This window comes from Mus caroli, chromosome 16 (assembly GCF_900094665.2).
Source record: "Mus caroli chromosome 16, CAROLI_EIJ_v1.1, whole genome shotgun sequence".
In the NCBI taxonomy this organism is placed as follows: Eukaryota; Metazoa; Chordata; class Mammalia; order Rodentia; family Muridae; genus Mus; species Mus caroli.
Window position 1 is genome coordinate 7,858,767 of NC_034585.1, and position 8,140 is coordinate 7,866,906.

The 8,140-nt window shown below is 43.8% G+C and overlaps 1 pseudogene; it reads right to left on the reverse strand.

The window, feature by feature from the left end:
• Window positions 1-6,344, reverse strand: part of LOC110312000 — a 10,148-nt pseudogene extending 3,804 nt beyond the window's left edge.
• Window positions 6,345-8,140: the final 1,796 nt, after the last annotated feature.

Sequence of the window (8,140 nt, forward strand, 5' to 3'; positions counted from 1 at the left end):
AGTGAGTTCCAGGACAGCCAAGGGTTACACAGAGAAACCCTGTCTCAAAAAAAACAAAAAAACAAAAAACAAACAAACAAACAAAAAGAGCAAAACAACAACAACAACAACAACAACAACAACAACAACAAACAACCAAACAAAAAAAAAAGTGTGTGCCACCATGCTTGCCCTAAAAATCTTTTTTTTTTTTAAATGCTATTCAGCCAGGCATAGTGGTACATACTTGGGAAGTACTTGGGAGGCAGAGGCAGGCATATCTTTAAGTTCCAGGCAAGCCTGGTCTACAGAGCTAGTTCTAAGATAGCCAGGGCTATGCAGAGAAACCACATCTCAAAAAACAAAAACAAGAAGAAAAAGACATTCAGTTATTGTATGTTGGTGTACCACACACATGTGTGCTAGCTACTGCATGTATGTGGAGGTAGGATGACAACTTATAGGTGTTTGCCTCCCTTACTGTGAGGGCCCTGGGGTTGAATTTAGGTCCTCTAGCATTGTTGATTGTAAACCATCTCTCCAGGGTTCCTCCACGTTTTTTTTAGATAGGGTCTCCTGTAAACTAGGAGTGAGAAAGCTCACTATGCTTCTTATCTTCCTGTCTTTACCTCCCAAATATTGCGATTGCAGGCCCGCACCACCAGATCTCTTCAATGTGGTACTAGAAATGGACACCAGGGTCACAAGGCAGGCCCTTTACCATCTGAGCCACACCCCGGCCCACATTTCAGAGCTTTTCTGTCCACACTGTCTAACACTTCCTGGAGCAAGAACACGGCTTCACCAACCATTCCCATGTTGTTAGAGAGGTGGTGTATTAGTTTAGTGCTTAGAAACACATTTTTATTTTTTACTTACCCCCTACAAATATAATTACATTCTGTTTCTTTGAGGTTGAAATTGTGTTGTCAGATTAGCCCAGTTGGTGGCCGCTAATCCTCAAGGCTGTTACTAAATACTGCTACTGTTACTGAGCTAATAACAGCACGGTATTGAGGCTAGGCATGATAGCCTTCATTTCCAGCAGGAAGATTAGGAGCTGATGATAATTGTCCGGGCAGAAAGACCCGGCTGATTTCCAATTAACTGACTAGACAAACGGTAGTCATTGGTACATTTTGTTTGTTCGTAATAAATGTACTGCTTCTATAATCTAATTTCTAATTAAACATAGGTTTGGAGCATGGTCACTTCTGATATTGGGTCAATATTTGCATAGCTGTTACTCCGAGGTTTCTGTTCTTTAAAAAGCTTGGGGTGCTTGTCTTCACTATGCCATCTGTCACTCTTGAGGGGTTAGAGATGGATACAAAGACCTCTATGGGGTGGAAGTTGGGGTCTTGCCTATCACACAGAAGGGCCTGCATTTGATCCCCATCATCACATAAAGGAGATGTGGAAGATCAGCCCTCTAATTCCAGAACTCAGGAGGTACGTTACAGGTGACCCACTAGAGATGAACACTCAGACCCAGTTTATAGACAAGTGAAAATCTTCAGTCCAGCTGATTAGGAGCACATTCAAGTATTTGGGGACCTATGTGTGGTCCCAAATGTCTAGACACAGGGTTTTGGAAGGCAAAGTCCAAATCCTGTCACCTCTGTCAGCAGCTACATGGAAGTTCTGTACAAGCAGGCAGTTTAACTGAAACTGAGATGAGTTAGCTGGGGCATCTTGACAGCTGGCTCCTAGAATGGAGTGGGGTAGATTTCCATGGGCTCCATCAAGGAGATCCAGTTCTAGTTAAGCCTTCTTACTGCATGCCCTCAGGAAGAAGACAAGATGGAGGAACCCCTGCACTGTCTTTCCCTCTCACCGGTGACCTCAGGAGAACCAAAAGTTCAAGACCACCTTCAGACACAGAAAATTTGAGGCCAGCCTGGTCTACATAGTGAGTTCTAGGACAGTCAGGGCAACACAGAGAGCCTGTCATAACAACATAAGCACAGCAGCAACAACAACAGAAATAAACAACAATCCCGTTTGTCTGTGGAGCTGGGCCCTACGTCAGGACTCCTGGCTGGCCAGAATGAACTGGAGAGGCCCATGCTCTCCCTAATGGACTGCCCTGCAGCCGTGGCCATTGTTCCTTCATTGTCCACAGCTATTGTGCCATCCTGCCTCCTGGCATCAGGACCGATAAGACACATCATTGCATGTGTTGGGCAAGGAAGTTTCTAGAAAAATGTCTGGAGGGGCTCCAGCAAAGCTTCATATGGAATCTACTGACCCGCAGTGTTCAATCACTGACAGGATTCACACCCTGGATAACTTTACCACTCCAACTGGGCTCCCAACACCTTGACATTCCTTTCAAACCTTCCTTGCCTGAGAAATTTTTTGATTGGGCTCCTCTAATTTTTCCTTTTTTTTTTTAAACATAATGGAGGTTAGTTGTTATTTTTATTTATTATTATTTCCATCATTTTTAATTAGCTTGGGGGGCTTAATTTTTTTGTTAAGTTTTATTTCTTTTCTTTTCTTTTTTTTTTTTCCAAGACAGGGTTTCTCTGTGTAGCCCTGGCTGTCCTGGAACTCACTTTGTAGATCAGGCTGGCCTCAAACTCAGAAATCCGCCTGCCTCTGCCTCCCAAGTGTTGGGATTAAAGGCATGCACCACCATGCCCGGCTTATTTCTTTTCCTTTTTGAGAGCTTTCTACATCTATACTATTCTTGCTCCCTCTGTTCCTTCCAAACTCTCATTTTCTCCATCCCAAACTCACTGTCTTCCTGGGAGATGATGATACACACCCGCCATTAATCCCAGCACTCAGGAGACAGTTCCTTTAGCTTTGCTTCTGTGAACATGTCAGCAGCCATTGATCATCAGAAAGGCATGAGATGGTATAGAATTTCTTCTGTCCATCTCAGCACCTCAACTGGTGGTGTCATTATGCCGGTCTTGTTCAGGCAACCACACTGTTGAGATTTTATGGGTGTGTTTTCCCCATAATGCTTAGGTGGCTCCATCTAGCAACAAATGGTCTAGGCTTCTGGCTCTTACAATCCTTGTTCTCCCCCTTTGGTGATTTTCCCTGAGCCTTCGGTGTAGGGCTTGCATTGCAGACCTATCAGTTGGATTTAGGCACCCCATAGTTCCTTACTCTACATTTTGACCAGGTAGGAATGTTTGTAACAGTCTTCATCTGAGTCTCTGATTAAGGACAAGAGCTACAGACTGGGCCAGTCACAGGGTCTAAACATTTTTAATTTAGATTTTTATTTCTTTTGTTTGAGTATGTATGTACCTGTATAGGTGTGCATGTCCATAGTGCTCCTGTGGCTAGAAAGAAACTTTCTCTTTCTACCAAGAACCAAGCTCAGGTATTTGTGTTGAGGACAGAACCTTTATATGATGAAGCAACTCACCAGCTCCTGGAGTTTATTAAGACGTTTTAATATAGAATTTAAAGGCTGGTGAGATAGATGGCTCAGTGGTTAAGAGCACTGACTGCTCTTCCAAAGGTCCTGAGTTCAAATCCCAGCAACCACATGGTGGCTCACAACCATCCATAATGAGATCTGATGTCCTCTTCTTGTGTGTCTAAAGACAGCTGCAGTGCACTTACATATAATAATAATAAATAAAAATCTTTTTTAAAAAAAGAATTTAAGCCCTCTGGTTAAGAGAAAGAAAAGCGCTTAGGAAGAAAGTAAGACATCCAGCAAGGAATGTGAGTGTGGGCTTCTCAAACAAGGCTCACCCCTTTAGTCTCCCTGCCCTCTCTGTGTGCACTTTTGATGGATGGCTAATTTAAAAGAACTGATTTAAAAGAACTTCTACACAGTGGGTAGAAGGCTTGCCTAGCATGTGGAAGGAAGTCCCGGGATCCTTCTCCATCCTGAGTACTTCATAAAGTCAGACTATTATTTGCTATAATCTCAGCACTTGGGAGAAAGGGAGGCAGGAGGGATTAGAAGTTCAAGACCCCCTGGAGATACTGTCTTTTTCCACATAACTAGATTTGTCTGAGCTTGGATTTGAACCCTGTGTTAGATTGTTGAGGAAAGATGTAAAGCCAGCAAATAGTTGTATTCCTGCAGCATGGATGATAAAATGTGTGTGTGGAGATCCTTTAAAAAAGACAGAACTGGGGCTGTTGAGGTGGCTCAGCAGGTAAGAGCACCCAACTGCTCTTCCAAAGGTCCTGAGTTCAAATCCCAGCAACCACATGGTGGCTCACAACCATCCATAATGAGATCTGACTCCCTCTTCTGGAGTGTGTACTTGCACATAATAAATCAATAAATCTTAAAAAAAAAAAAAAAAAGACAGAACCGAGCCGGGTGTGGTTGCGCACACCTTTAATCTCAGCACTCTCCAGGCAGAGGCAGGTGGATTTCTGAGTTCGAGCCTGGTCTACAAAGTGAGTTCCAGGACAACCAGAGCTATACAGAGAAACCCTGTCTTTAAAAAACAACAACAAACAAACAAACAAACAAACAAAAAAACAGAACCAATTCAGGAGTAGTGATGCTACCCTGTAGTCCCAGCACATTGGAGGCAGAGGCAGAAAGGTCAGGACTTCGAGGCCATTCCCAGCTACCTATTTCAGTGTGGGCTACATGAGACTCTGAGAAAACAAAACAATAAAGGTCAGAACCCCAGTTATGGGTATTTCTAAGAGCAGGGCCCTAGGTTTTCTAGCATCTCGACATGGTCTATGAGGGCTCTGCTTCTCGACATGGGGCCATCAGCTTCACTTCCTGACAGCTAACTACAGTACAGACTGCTCTCTAGACTTCAGCTGCCTCTTCTACAGACAAACAGAAACAGCTGTCACATCCACCCCAAGCTGGTGATCTGAGAGTTGTCAATAATAGAGCTGGGGTTCCGCTTAGAGTGAGAATTCTCAGGAGAGAACAGTGGTAACAGCCCACACTTGCCAACCTTCCTCTTTGCTGATGTCCAGACTTGGTTTCTGCTGACCCTTGTGTCTTGGCACAGTGAGTGGGAACAATGCCCTCCTGAGCCTCTGGCAGAGATCAGCAAACTCATTGTTCCCATGGCTAAGCAGAGCCAAGAGGCAGATTGTAGCCTTAGGACTGTGGCTCACAAAGGCAAAGCTAACTTTATGCTGTGCCTGTGTATGTGGGGCTCATCACAGAACCCCTCAAACAGGCTCCATGAGGGGCACAGGGTCCCAGATAAGAAGGGCGCTGAGCATAGTCTTTAGCAACACAGAAGTGTTAAATGAAAGCATTTTATGATGTGATTCAAGGAGGATTTATTGGCTTACAACTTTAAAATAAATGATTTCATTTGTTTTCATTTTATGTGTATGAATGTTCTGCTTGTTTGTACGTGTGTATAGAACATGTGTGTATAGAACATGTATGCTTGGTGCCCTTTGAGAATTCTCGCTCCATGCAGAACCCCAACTCTATGAATGCTCAGATTCCCTGCAACTGTTAAGGAAGGTTGTGAGCCACCATGTGGGTGCTGGGAACTCAACTTGGGCTCTCTGCAAGAACTGCCAGTGCTGCTGAGACAGCTCTCTCCGAGTTTGTGTTTTGAGACAGGGTCTCATTCTGTAATGAGGATGTCCTCAAACTCACACAGATCCACCTCCTGAATGTTGGAATTAAAGGTGTGCATCACCATGCTTAGTAGTTTGTTTAGAGACAAGCTATTGTTAGATTTGTCCGATGGGCTTTTAAAGTGAGATCTTCCTTCCTCAGCCTCTAGAGTCATGAGATTATAAGCATGTCCACTTTTTAGTCTTTGTTTTTATTTCTTTTTTATATTTCACTTCTAAAATAACATTTTTATGTGTATGTGTGCAGGTCGGGTGCACCTGTGTATAGAGATGACTGGATAGCCTCGGGTAAGACGTTCTAAAGCTGAGCATGGTTGTGCATGCCTTTAATCCCAGCACTCAGGAGACAGGCAGGCAAGGTTAGTTCTTTGTCTACCTTTCTTTTAGAATTAAAAAAAGAAGACACTTCATTTTTATCACCAGAAGGCTGCTGCATGGCACAGAGGGCATGGTTGGCTGAGTGTTGATTCGGGCTCAGGAGGATGTGATGACCAGGTGGTCAGAAGGGAAAGGGACATTTGAAGCAGAAGTCATGGCAAGGCACAGCTAAGTGGCCAGCAAGATTAAGACATTCCTGGAAGGTCATTCTAGCTGCTTATCACTGTGGGAGTTCAGCTTCTTCATCATGTGGTGAAGAACACCAGGATCCTTCTGTTCCCTTGTGAAGGCTGTCAGCTCTGAATTCTGAAGGTGTACAACTCAGTCTTGGGAGTTTTCCTGTTGCTCCCATCCTTCCCACTATACTCCTGGAAAACAGCCATCAAGGACTCCTCACAGTGCTCAGTCTCTGGAGGGTTTGGCATTTTTGCCAAGTTGGAGTAGACCAAGGATGGCTGCCTGAGATAGGATCTTGCTATGTAGCTCAGGTTGGCCTTGAACCTACAATCTTCTGCTTCTGTACTGGGATTAAGACATGCACCACTTTGTCCAGCACTAAAACATTGTTTTTAATTATTGAAATTAGATTTATTTAGTGTGTGTGTTCATGCCATGGTGCCTGTGCGGAGGTCAGAGGGCAACTTGCAGGAGTTGATTCTCTCCTTCTACCTAGAAGGTCCTGGAAACAAACCTCAGGTGACCTGCCTTAGTAACAATTGCTTCTACCTTCTCAGTCATCTTGCTGGCCCTCAAAACACTGTGGACTAAATGATACCATATCCTCTCTCTGTCTTAGATGTGGCAAACATGGTTTTCCCATTTAGCCTATCACTGCGGTGATCTTCAGTGGTAAACCTGTGAGTAGCTCCACTTGCTTTCCTGAGATGGGCCCTGTTTATCAAGATAATTATGATTGAGCTGTTTCTTTTCAGAAGATATGAGGAAGCTGCAATTCCTTCCTCTGGACCTGCCATTGTGACTTGTCACTTCATTTGGAGTTTTCTTAGATAATATCAAGTTAAGGTGAGGCCATTAGGACGGGGTCTAATCTAGTATGACTGGCTTTCTTGTGAGAGACAAACTTGTGAAGGGGTGTGCTGCATAGCTCAGTGGGAGAGTACTTGCCTGGCCAGTGTTGGATCTCACATTGACTCCAATACGACAAAGACAAAACTAAACATAACTATGGAAGAAAAACACTCCATGTGAGAATCAATGAGCCCATGACAAGAACAAGGAACCAGAGAGGCAGGGCTTGCCCTCCACCAGCTCAGAGGGACGCTAATGCCTACTAGCACCACACTGGAGTGTTGTGGTACACAGTCCCCCAGGGGTTGCCTGAAGCTGTGGACAGTACTGATGCAGTACATGCTGGGCATTTTCACAAATACCTATCGTTAAAGTTTAACTTATAAAATAGGGACAAGGATGAACAATAAATGACAGTAAGACAACCATGTGTGCTAATGGGGTTATATGAATATGGTCTCTTTCAAAATATGTTCTTGCCCTTTTGCCTTTTCTCTTAAAGAGAATAGTATGGCAGCTTGTTGTCATGTGTAAGATAACAGCACTGGGATTCTTGCTCTTAGGGACCATTGATAATGAAAGTGTTAGGTGAACAAGCATTATAATGTTGTGGTGGTCAGTCAGACTGGGAAGGCTTTTAAGTAAAAGTGGGCAGCTCATTACACAGCATGGATACACTAGACAGAGTCATATTTTGGGCAACACCAGAATTATGTCACATTAAGCTCATCAAAATGACCTGTAATTTAGAATTTATACTTGCTTCTGGAATTTCCATTTAATATTTTCCACAATTGACCATGAGTCACTGTTCTGGAAAGTGAAACCATGAGTGTAGAGGGGCTATTCTACTATATGTATTAATTTGCATGTGTGTGAGTGTGTGTGTGTGTGTGTGTGTGAGACAACTTTCAGGAGTTGGTTCTCTCCTTATAGCACCTTAATTCTGGGGACTGAGCTGTAGTCATCTGGCCTGGCAGCAAGTGCCTTAACTGCTGAGTCATCTTGCCAGCCCTAGACTATAGCCTTAAAACCTGTTAGATTTACTTAGAATACTGTATTTAGGACTTTAGCTTTTCTTCTCATAAGAAAATTAGTCTTAGCCGGGCGTGGTGGCGCACGCCTTTAATCCCAGCACTCGGGAGGCAGAGGCAGGCGGATTTCTGAGTTCGAGGCCAGCCTGGTCTACAAA